At 30.3% G+C, this 13,671-nt stretch overlaps 1 long non-coding RNA gene across 7 annotated transcripts; it reads left to right on the top strand.

The window, feature by feature from the left end:
* The first annotated feature begins 6,143 nt into the window (after positions 1 to 6,143).
* On the top strand, positions 6,144 to 10,782 carry LOC145041676 (uncharacterized). Of its 7 annotated transcripts, XR_013680355.1 has the most exons (5): positions 6,144 to 6,602; positions 6,686 to 6,735; positions 6,821 to 6,861; positions 6,984 to 7,060; positions 7,783 to 10,782. It is a non-coding gene; the product is annotated as an uncharacterized LOC145041676 (long non-coding RNA). The 7 variants fall into 7 exon arrangements; XR_013680353.1 differs by having other exon boundaries at positions 6,686 to 6,861; XR_013680354.1 differs by having other exon boundaries at positions 6,144 to 6,735.
* Positions 10,783 to 13,671: the final 2,889 nt, after the last annotated feature.

The following is a 13,671-nucleotide window of genomic DNA, read 5'->3' as shown; positions in this document are numbered from 1 at the left end:
ATGTAGACACGTGAACACTGCTCCCAACCCCGGTGGTTTGGTTGTGGTGTCTTTGTAAAGACGGATGCAGAACGGTGATCTAATTGGCTTAATTTTCTTCCCCTTACATTTTTTTCTCTTTCTCTCTCTTTTTTGCTTCTTCACCCCCTAACCACGAACCACCGGTGAATATCATTTCCACAACCTAGTCGATTGGTTATAGAATGGATAAACAGTGACATGACATACTCTTCACTCTTAAACCACTGGTGACGACCAGTCCAGACAGCCTAAGTCTCATGCAACATCATTATTCTCACTTTCTACACCTGGGGAATTGCACACGTCACCTTCATATCTAATCACATGCAATAATATTATTCTATTCCATGCAAACCAACTTCTAGGCATCACCCTAAATCGATCCACGTGACCAATTAATTCTAATGCAAAACAAAAATATGAAATCTTCTACCTTATCATTCACGCTCACGCAACCATTAACCCCTACATATTAGACCACTGTCTGTAATACTCACAACCATAGGGGACGTGGTTTACGCACACCACCCCGGTCGCGTTTTCGTGGTGTTTCGTGACGAAAAAGATGAACCACAACGGTCTCTCTCTCTCTCTCTCTCTCACACACACACACACACTCTCTCTCTCTCTCTCTCTCCATGGAATAGAGTTGGCTCGTGGAAGCAATCCACAACCATTTTCGTGAAAAGTGTGAAAAGCTAGTATTACAGATGTCCTTAAACGATCATAATTACCAAGTCCATTTTTTTTACTTCTATATTCTTTTGGTTCAGGCCCTACAACTTCTGATCAAATAAGTAAGAAAACAAAACAACTATTCTCCTTTTGCTATTGTACACTACAGGAAAGAAGAAAAGAGAAAGAGATGTGAAACTATTCTATTGTTATTTCACACACTATGATAGATTACAAAAGAGCTATATATATATATATATATATATATATATATATATATATATATATATATATATATATATATATATATATATATATATATATATATAAAGACAAAGTAAATTAGTTGAATTCAATACATATCGATTGAAGGCAAACGGGCAACAAGCTGCGCCGCTAGCCCTTTTTGGATGGCAAAACCTATTCTTTTGAAAACAACATTTGTGGATCTAGAAGATATGACATTAGAATGCATGACCCGTTGGACTCTGTTAAGGAGCTCCACCGCCTCTGGTGCAAAAAAACCAAATGTATCGAATGCAAAAGGAACAAACGCATGTTGATTTTCTCTACATGCATTGTCGTGCTTTACCACTTTGCACGCAACAGCTTTCAAAGCGGCATGCCCAGCTGCGAAACATCCGCTCCCCAAACCAACGAGAGGAGATACACCAGTAAGATCCACACACGCATGCTTCCCTCCTATCCATCCAAAGACCAAAATGTCAGCCGGTCTAAGTGTGGACCTGCCATCCTGCGGGTCCATCAAAAAGTTCATTGGCGCTTCTTTCTTCATAGATATACCAGCACGCCGACAAGCTTCAAAGAGAACATCTCGAACCACATCATGTCTATACTTGAAACCAGGGAGCTCTCTACAATGAACCGCGTGTTCCCCAAAGGTATCCAAACATGCCTTGCGACAAACTGGGCATATCTCGTCAATTGGGAATATGGGAATCATGAGGCGGTAACGAAGGATAGTTCGGTACTCCACAGGAGACATATGTTGGCCAAGACCATCAATAGGGATAGTTAGTAAAAAATCTTGAGCATGAGGCACCCGCAGACACTCAAAGACTGTTTTCTGTCTGACAGTCATCTCGAAGTTGACTTCCATATCTTGGACGATTTTGCTAAAAAGGGCACACGCCATAACTTTTTTGGCTATATATATAGCCCAAAAAAAAAAAAAAAAAAAAAAAAAAAAAAAAAAAAACTAAAATCCTACGGCCTGTGCTTCCTATCAAAGTGGCAACTAAGCCCCATTATTCTCCTTAAAACTTGGTCAACATACGACCAATCCAGCAACTAAATGGATGTGATTAAAACCAACCCATGACCCATCACAAAAACCCAATTAACCTGACTTGATCAAGATTATATCCAACATATTCATGCGATTAGAATACCCCAAACTCATTTTATACGTGTTCCTCACTCAATTCAAATCCATAATAACCATGTCCCACATCGTCATTAAACGAAACACAATCCCTCCAATCAATCTATAAACTACCCTATCATTCTAGCATCTCAAAATCATCGATCAGCACATAAACCTATGATCCTAAAGCCCCTCCAACGACAAAGTCTTCAAGTTCAACAACGCAGTCAACATCATAAACGGCTAAACATCTTGTGATCGTTCCTTGGTAATAATTTCATTATCCTAAAAACTTTTGTTGTTTATTTTTTCTTTTTGTAACGTGATAGTTATTTATTTATTACTTTATACATGCGAAGTTTTAATTTATCATTGTTTGAAGTTGATATAATTAATTTGTCATTTGTATATATTACCTATCATCTCCCATTATTATACTAATAGAAATTAATTTATCGTGGAAGTCGGCGCATAACTATACATAAAGTTAGTAACAACTTAGAAAATGATTGGAACTGTAATTCCAAACCGAAAAGCTTATAACAAATCATTATAAAATTGAAAAATCTTATATATCATTTAAAAACAGTGATTTATAATTGGCCATGAGCCACCTAAACCAAGTGATTGATTTCATCAATGCACCACCAAGATCATACTCCATGTTATATAGTATATCATATGTGTCTCTCAAACTCTATTTCCACATGAAATATATAGCATCAGGAAATATTCATATTCTCTAATAGCAATCTTATACTCTTCGTCGGCAGTCACTTATAGCCAATATACAACATGTGTAAATCTCGGACTAGAAATAGTCGAGCCGATAGTCTGTCTCTGGCATTATGATCATGTTCGATCAGACCGACCATGCTATCTTTCTAATTTATAAAAACATCCTATCTTTTTAATTCATAAAAAACCTTAAATTTTCTCTTACATTGTCTAATAGAATTATCATTTTAATTTGTTAGAACTCGATCTTGGTTAATGAAGCTAAATAAGAAAGTATACAACATGCATTAATTGATGAACAAACTTAGGTTTCAACTATTTACACACACCTGGAGACAAATAAATACAACCTATAGCGACAACAAGTCATCGTAATAGATTAAACCTGTGGCGACGACTAGTCGTCGCTAAAGGTTTGCTGACGATAAGTCGTCGCTATAGGTAATTAATAAAACTTTATTTTTTAACCCCGAAAATATGATTGACAAACTCTATCCCGACGACTAGTTGTCGGAATAGGTGAAGCTATAGCAACGACATCTATACCGACGAGTCTATTGACCTATGCCGACACGTGTACGCTGACGACTCTATACTGACGACAAGTCGTCTGTATACAGTATACCGACGACAAGTCGTCGGGATAGGGTCCGAAATTGTCGACACCATAGGGTTTTAATGTTGTAGTGATGGTCAGTTTCGTTGAATGTAGTCTTCGTGTTAGAGACAACAGACTTTGGGTTCGACTAATTCTGATCCCCACATCTACACATGCTTTTGCATGGCTATGTTAATTAATCTTCCTACGAGAGTTTGTAAGGATTATTAGAGAATTCAAAGTTTACTTGAGCTAATTTCTAGCTAGCTACTGGCACCAAAGTTTGATAGACACATCGAGTATGGATTAGGCTGTGGAATATGAGATGGGTCCCTGATTAATTTGCTAATCTTTAGGAATAGAGATTTTGTTTAATTTTATTTGTGCAAATAGAACAATTAAAATAATAATCCCATCTTAAAGTGTGTGTTAAAATCAATCTACTATCGAGGAAGAAGCAAGGATTCGACCATTTTGTAAATGTCATTAGCACAAGGAGCATGTTTCATAAAGTCGTTACTTTTTAGAGCCATTCACATAGGTACGTTTTAAATTTAATTATTCCATGATGGTTTAAGAATATGACAAAGGATCGTTACAGGGATGTCGAGATAACTTCAGCAAAGTTAGCAAGAAAAGACGGACATGTTACCACAAAAATTAAGGATAGCTTTGAGATCCTAGAAAATTACAATCCCGTTGCCATACTTGAACAGATGTGGTTCTTTTTGTGTAGGTAAGTGGTCTGTTTATTTTGTTGATTTTTCTTCGGTTAATCTCTCTCTATTTTAAAAAATAAAAATATGTTGAAATTTACGATTTTAATCATCTTTTGGGTATTAACCGAATTATCAAATAACATAAAAATCCATTGACTTATAGTTTGATACCATCTAATGTAGTCAATACCTTATAAACTTTACTTTTATTTTTATAATATCCAATATATATTATAAGTTTTTGTATAACATTAATATAATCTACTTTTCTTATGTCTGATAATATTTTTTGGGTAAAATAAGAACTAAGTTGTTTTGAATGACCTATTAATAAACAATATTAAACTAATAAACTTTGTATTACACTATTTATATTACACCAAAACATCCAATGTTTCATATATTAACTTTCAAATATTAAATATTGAAATTAAGAACGAAATCATACAAAATATATCAGTATACATAAATGTCATCAAAAGTTTTAAAATAAGTCAATTAGTAAATATGATATTTAATTTTAATTACATATTTTGCAATGCGTACGTTTGACTTTATGTTGGTACATCGAGAATCATTTTCCTTAATTTGTACCTAAAAAATTAAAGTGCATAAGAATATAAAATAGATAATACTAAGTATTAAAATACATAATTAAAAAGGGTAAATGGATCTTCTACTACCGGTTAAAGACAACATACATCTCTAGTGGTATCGATTCCTATATGAAAATCGAAGTAGTCATTCTATGTACACATTGTTTTCTAATTACATAAACGAATATGAGTAATCAAACATAAAATATTTTCTTTATGTAGGAAAAATATTTTAGTTAAATAACAAATTAAATAATATAAGTTTAAGAGCTAAGAATTTCAAAAGATTAATATTTTTATTAATCAATCAATTAAATAACATATGTTGAAATTTTTACAATCATTATTAAAAAACACTTGAAATATTAGATTTTAAGTGAATTTTGGTTGAAATGTTTTGACCTTTATATATATATATATATATATATATATATATATATATATATATATATATATATATATATATATATATATATATATAAGAGAACCATAATTATGGGTTCTTCAAGGAACCAAATCTTTTTTTCAATTTCTAAAGCTTATTCTTTATCGAAAAAAAAAAGACTAAAAATATCTAAATTCATATATTAACATTGTGAATGTGAAAAATATTTTTCGGATTCACCGTGTGAATCCAGATTCATGTTGTGAATTTTCGAAGATTCAAATTGTGAATTTGACGTTAAAAAAATCGAATTTTATATCATTGGAAAAAGGATAAAAAGTTATGAATTTCTGTATTTTTAGTTTTTTTTTTTTTAAAATAAGTTATAAAAATTGAAAAAAAGATTAGTTCCTTGGTACCTTGATTAATTGTGGTTCTCTATTGAACATCACCATATATATATATATATATATATATATATATATATATATATATATATATATATATATATATATATATATATTGAAATTATAACATATGTATGAGTTTTAATTAATTATCTTTTTGAAACGGTACAAACAAAAACATATTTAAAATATTTAGTTAAATATTTTCGATATCACCTTATATAACATATGATCAATATATTAAACCACAATATACAACGACTGTATTACAACAATCCAAAAATGAAAAAAATATAAAAACGAATTAGTATAACAAACTTACAAATTAAAAGCTCTAATATAATAACATATCTTCAAAAGTGGTCATAAGACCTCAACCCAACACTTTTTGAAATTTGTATATGATTTTTATGTCTTCTCAAAAGATTGATCTTTTTATAATAAGGTTTTCACTAAATGCTAATTAAAACATAATATAAGTTATAAAACTTTTGAGTGTTAAATTATAATTAAGACAACTTTTGAGTTACGTTAGTTACTTCAAATGAATATGGTTTGAAACTAGTGTGTATATTTCTAAACCATCTTAAGACTTCAAAGGTGGGTTTGCTCCAGCCGCCTATTCTTTTAACTTATACTGCATCACCTGCTTGCCTTCTTCACACCACCGCCTCAACAGCTGCTAAGTCACTCTCTCTTTTCCAACGCTGTTCATCTTTGCCGCCACCTACTACTTCGTTTTGCGTCCCCATGTGACCGCCTTATGTTTCCCATTTATCTTTATCCTCTTTCTTTTGGCGACTAATCCCCCTTTTGCTCCAAACACCGTCGATGGTCTCGCACCTTTTCATTGTATGCTTGAGACGGAGGTCTGGGATAGCTGACGTCCCTCTTTCATATCCGAGAGCAGGATGCACTCACGTGCCCCCTTTTCCGCCACAACGGGATGAGCCACATTCTCCTTCCTTTATACGTGAATTGAAAAATACAAATTTTGTTTTACCTAGGGATAGATTGCGCGACGTAACAATTTAGGCCAACTACATCATCGAAGTCTTGGTTAGCCAATAACACCGGTTACCACCTTATCAATAACTATACATTTGTGTTTTCCTTTTAATCGAAGAATCGAGTTTGAATTGCAGCTTTTGTTTAATAGATTTGAAGTTCTTCCACTGAGCATTCTCTGATCTTATCTACAACTCTTAGGTTGTAAATATTACTGGATGGCGCGACGATCTTTGGCTTTCCTTCTTTTTATCACCCTTCTAACTAATCATTTTTTTTTAATTAGGGAATCTCGATTGATACCCCAATGATCGATCAAAGAAAAAGGTTGGTGTCGTCTATGGTGTTATTAGTTATCTCAATAATCCCTACATCCGTTAAAGATCGCATGCGTCCTAACAACATAGTACACCTGAATCTAATTTTCCCTGTTTAACTCATATTTGCAGTTGTGTTTACCACTACCTATGATTTCTCTGACAGATTAGAAGTCGTTCAATTTTCCCTTCTGAAGATTGAACAAGAGGTGATTCGATCTCTTTTCCTTTCATTGAACATGTATTCATCCATCGTCTTCAATTCTTTTTGGCTCGATTACTATCTGTATTTCTAATTTCCATCACCGATTAGAAGTCATTTGATTTCCCATTCTAAAGATTGAGCAAGAAGTGATACACTCTATTTTCCTTTTTTTTTTGCACGGGTATTCATCCTTTGTCTTCAATTCTTAATTTGGTTATGAAATTGATGGCTTCTCATCATTACATTTATTGATTCTATAGTAGATTCTTGTGGGTAATACATGTCAAGTAACTCTATTTTTAATTGTTAATAGCACATGCCACCTGTTTGATGAACGTCCTCAATAAATAAGTGGTCTTACACTAAATTTATAAAGTGTTCACCAAATGTATAATAGTAATTATCATGTATAAAAGAGTGGTTTCCGATAGGATGACACGAATGAGTCTGCTGCCCACACAAATTATAGGTATTTTATGATAATATACTTATTAATTTATATTTCTAAATTAGAGAGGATCATCCAGTTTTATGTTGATGTTCTATTTTTATTGACACCCTTCTATTTTTTTTAACTATTGCATTTCTTTAATTGACACTCTTCTGTTTAACTTTTGTATTTTTTTTTAATCCTCCACTTTTCTTGTTTTATTTATGTTTTTAATATCTTTTACAATTTCATTATAATTTTGTGGTTAACATGTCTACAACATGATTGTTATTCAGGTATATGACGTGAACATTAATCTTTATCAGATAATTTATGACATAGATATTATCCATCAAATGGTGGTCAGGCTGGTAAGTTTTCTCATTTTTATTTTAATAAAAAGTGATGTAAACTTTTCTTTGTTTTATACTAATGCAGTTATAATCACATGAAAGAAAAATAGACGTTTTGAGGGAATTGTTTGATTGTAAATCTATATACACAAAATTTGCATCTCTTAAATACTTGCTTTTTGCCTACCAGATATGACAAATTCAAGGTTTTACGGTTGCTTTTAAGTAGCTGTAGGATCATGGATGGGATAAATGCAAAGCTTTAACTCAAAATTATTTCACCTTTTAAGTTAATCAGAAAATAATCGATTTTTTCCTTCTTCAATATGTTTATAAATGAATGCTAACTCATGTTAACTTTAGTGTGTCTAATTATAAAAGTCTAGCTACGTATTTTACAATAGTTGAGACAAAGAAACATTTAAATGAACATGTCATCTTTTCCTAAGTGAATTATGGCTATAAGTTTACTATGTTATCTACCAGAAAAGCTAAAGGTGTTGTGGTACCGAACTATGTGAGAAACTTTGACTATAACGATTTAGAATGTAATTAGTTGTATAAAATGGAGTGACATATTTATTGAATGTTTTATGTGTTTTTTCCTCACATTTGTACTTTTAGGTCTTCTCAACCACTTTATTGGCTTTATTTATTACATTGTGGGACCTCTACCCACAAATTCTCGACCTTGCTTATAGTTCTTTTTAGTATATTGGCTGTAGGGTGAGGTAGTTGTAGCAGGTCGTGAGTTAATTAGAAGTTATGAAGGCCTCTATTTGCTCCAAAGGAATTCCAAGCAAAACATTTCTGTTTTGCACAACACTTCCATGGATACAATGAATTATGTTGTTAAGTTCCATGAACTGGGTTGAATGCAAGAAATGACAACATACTTTTGTTTTATTCCTTTTTACCCCTACTGGCCTAATAGGTTGCAAATGACTGTGATATACAACCAGTGGCATATGAATTTTTCACCTAAGCATATATATTATGCGAATAATTAACTTTTGTGGATTACAATTTTTATGTTAATCTAGATCTTTTGGGTCAAATGGCTATTGCATGAAGGAAAGTAATGCACTTTCATTGTTTATTATAGCATCTAAAATTTTGATGTTTTCATATTGTTTGTGTTCTTATGTGTATTTTCTTTCATGACTACATATCACGACCTCTAACTCAAGTTACCATGGCTCCCACATTAATGGTATGTTATATGTTGGATCTGTACATATATTTTAACCATTTTGTGATTTTTATACAATCAATTTCTTTATTTGATAACATTATTTTTGTAGAACTGACAATGACACTTTGATCTTAGGCTATACCTAAAATGGCTCTTGGTTCATTGAAAGTTTTTAAAGAAACACGGACTCGAGAATATATTAGGTAAACATAGTAGAGAACGGAAAGATGGATTTTTAGGGGCAAGCCTATGGCTTCCAAATTCAGGATGAACAAAGGTTTTTTTTCACTCTTCTTTTTCCTACTGATTGTTAGTTTTTATAAAAAATTATTAGAATTTGGTTGCACTTCTGGCATTAAATAGAAGCACTAAGAAAATACACGGAGCAATACTTAAAAGAATTTTATGAAGAATGGACAAGGAAAGCTTGAAACAAGATGTATCTACTAAGCTATAAAGAAAAAAAAATGTAATTTGTATTACTATTAATGATATCTACCAAAATTAAACACATATCAATGTATCTACTAAGCTATAAAGAAAAAAAAATGTAATTTGTATCACTATTAATGTAATTTGTATTACTATTAATGATATCTACCAAAAAAAAAAAAAAAAAATATAACACATATCATCATTTGATATGGGTAGAAGAATAGTAAAAAGAAATTGTAGGAGGATATTTAGAATTTTGATCCAAATCCATCACACATTAACGTGAAAGACATCTTGTAAGTTACATTATATATATTATATATGGTTTAATTTTGAAGCCCCTTAATATCAGTTCTTGGATATGATTGGCTTTTTTTTGTGGGCTTTTTTTTTAATCTTTTTTCTTTTTTTGTTCATAGTGGTTTCCACGTGTTATATGTTCAGAAAACTCACCGCACCACTTCCAACTCTGTGTCTACCATCTACACATAAACCATTTTCTTGATGTTTCCTCCACCGCCTCAGTCTCTCCTGCTCTTCTTTTCACAGCTTTGTTCTTATTTTCTTCCACCGACTCTTTGTGTTTTTGACTGATGTTTTGATAACTATTGTTATTATGTAATAATTAAAAATGAAATATTTGGTCATGAATTTTGCGATGTTTAATATTGCCAAGGCGTCGTACCGATTGGTACCACCTGAGACCATGAGCTGCTAGGCAAGCAATTCATTCACCTGAGCAGTTCTCCGTGGGTAGCACCGATTCTATTTATCAAGAAGAATGATGGTTCAAACCGAATGTGCATCGATTATTGGCAGTTGAACAAGTTAACGGTGAAAAATCGTTATCCTCTTCCGCAGATTGATGATCTTTTTATCAGTTGCAAGGAGCATCTAAGATAGATCCGAGGTCTTGGTACCATCAGTTCAGGGTGAGGGAGGAGGATGAGGAGAAGACCGCATTCCGGACTCGTTATGGGCATTACGAGTTCGTGGTGATGTCATTTGTGCTCACCAATGCACCTGTAATATTTATGGATTTGATGAATCGGGTATGCAGGTCGATGCTCGATCATACGGTTATCATGTTCCTTGATGATATCTTGGTATATTCCTATAACCGAGAGCATCATGAAGAGTATATTCGCGAGCTTCTGGGGGTTTTGAGGCGAGAACGACTATATGCTAAGTTCTCGAAATGTGAGTTTTGGTTGCGAGAAGTTCAGTTCCTTGGACACTTCATTAATTAGGATGAGATTTTGGGAACCGGCCAAAATCGATGCAGTGGGAGGTTCCGAAATCATCTTCGGATATCAGAAGTTTTAATATATATATATATATATATATATATATATATATATATATATATATATATATATATATATATCTTATAATAGAGGCATTCTCTAAGCACTACATTGATTTGAAACTTATGTTTTTTCATATTTCTTTGTAATAATGATTTTTAATTACTATTAAAGAGTTTTATACTTAATGGTACTTATAACACTAACTGATTAATCTTGGTATATATGTATAGTTCTCATTGATAGATTATTTTGGTAGGATTTAAAAAAATTTGGGTGATTGTATGGTAGATTGGAAGCTTCAAACAAAATGATGCATGTGAAGAAAACAAATTTTTTTAAGGTCTATTTTTATATTATGCATGTTCGTCTTTTGAAGAAAAATATTGATTTGTTTTATTTAATGTTTTAACATGATTTTTCTTTTACATGTAATATTGTCTTATATATGAAAAAAGTAAGCAGAATATGATTTTTTTTCATTGTATGACAACTAACCGATGATGAACAAATCCGAGCACAATAACAGAAGACTATTTCATTATGTTTGGAAAATAACTTAAGATGGATTTCTTTCTCTTTTCCAAAAAGATCAACACAATAAGCAAAATAGGTAAGAAAGACTTCGTAATGATGGGTTATCTAAGTTATTGGTGATTAAAATGTTTTTGTGTATATATATATATATATATATATATATATATATATATATATATATATATATATATATATATATATAACCATTTGTAACATCACATTTATAGCATATTTTTATTATTATTTTGAGCTATTATAATTGTTTATAAAGATTAGACTTATGCATGTTATTATTTAAATATTTACACATTCAAGAGTTTTTAACATATGGTTTTTAATATGTGATGTGTTTTTATTTTCCTCTTATCTACACACAGTATAAATATATTAGTAGTATGCAAGTAAGTTGTGATAGAAAAAATCATGTGTTTGAAGAGATTTGTGATTTTAAATATTTAGTATCGAAAAAATGAGTTTTATCGCATCAATGGTTATTACAACACGATTTGTTTTAGGGGATAATAATGTTTATGTATACCAAATGTATGTTGATTTCTATAAATTTTTGTATGATTTATAAGGGTTTAATAGGCTTTGTTGATATAAATGTTATAGTAGACGTTGTAGAGGTTTTATATAATTAAAAGTTATAGTTGTTTTTCATACTATTTGTTATTCGTTATATTATATATATTATCATGCATTTTTATACAATCTACACAATTAATACGTTTGATATAAAATTTACACAACTTAAAAGGTTTATAAAATTATTAAATTTATTGTAGAAAAACCAATCATGGTAACTACATGTTTTGTTTTGCTACTAACATTGGTTTTTCATATATAAATAATAAATTAAAGTTTGTTAAAAGTTATTATTTTAATTAAATAATTAAAGTTTGTTTTGCTACTAACATTCGCTCTATATATATATATTATATATATATATATATATATATATATATATATATATATATATATATATATATGGGTTAGTGAATATGTGGCTGTGTAAGATTACATATAGAACCTACTAAAACTACATACTTTTAACTAAAATTTCGTTTAAAACTTTTTTAAATTTGATGCGTATTATATTTTCCATAATTTACGTCAAATTTCTCAAGCGTAACATGGTTAATTTTGATCAATTCCCTTTAATAAAATATAATGCATATCTCTCATGTCGACAATTGGTACAGTAATTTCCATCGTCTTACGCTGATTAATGTATGTTTCTTTCTTTTTGTTATTTATCCAGTGTCAATATTTATGAACACAAAATTGCTCATGTCAGTTTAAGATGGAATTGAAAAAAAGATTATGATAAAGCTGCAAAGTAAGAGTAATCATTTGAAATAAATTATTGAGGAAAATCGATAGAATTGGAGATAACCGATAGACTGGGAAATATATTACATTTAAAATTAAATATTTGTATTTAAATCGTCAAAACAACGTAGTATTGGAAGTTCTATACCTAATGATATATACATGACATCCACATATTCACTTTTCCCATATATATATATATATATATATATATATATATATATATATATATATATATATATATATATATATATATATATATATATATATATATATATATATATATATATATATATATATATATATATGTTTGAAGAGATTTGTGATTTTAAATATTTAGTATCGAAAAAATGAGTTTTATCGCATCAATGGTTATTACAACACGATTTGTTTTAGGGGATAATAATGTTTATGTATACCAAATGTATGTTGATTTCTATAAATTTTTGTATGATTTATAAGGGTTTAATAGGCTTTGTTGATATAAATGTTATAGTAGACGTTGTAGAGGTTTTATATAATTAAAAGTTATAGTTGTTTTTCATACTATTTGTTATTCGTTATATTATATATATTATCATGCATTTTTATACAATCTACTATAACATTTATATCAACAAAGCCTATTAAACATGATAGAAAAAATCATGTGTTTGAAGAGATTTGTGATTTTAAATATTTAGTATCGAAAAAATGAGTTTTATCGCATCAATGGTTATTACAACACGATTTGTTTTAGGGGATAATAATGTTTATGTATACCAAATGTATGTTGATTTCTATAAATTTTTGTATGATTTATAAGGGTTTAATAGGCTTTGTTGATATAAATGTTATAGTAGACGTTGTAGAGGTTTTATATAATTAAAAGTTATAGTTGTTTTTCATACTATTTGTTATTCGTTATATTATATATATTATCATGCATTTTTATACAATCTACACAATTAATACGTTTGATATAAAATTTACACAACTTAAAAGGTTTATAAAATTATTAAATTTATTGTAGAAAAACCAATC

Source organism: Lactuca saligna, chromosome 4, assembly GCF_052625555.1.
Source record: "Lactuca saligna cultivar CGN05327 chromosome 4, ASM5262555v1, whole genome shotgun sequence".
In the NCBI taxonomy this organism is placed as follows: Eukaryota; Viridiplantae; Streptophyta; class Magnoliopsida; order Asterales; family Asteraceae; genus Lactuca; species Lactuca saligna.
This window is presented reverse-complemented; position numbering and strand designations above follow the sequence as displayed.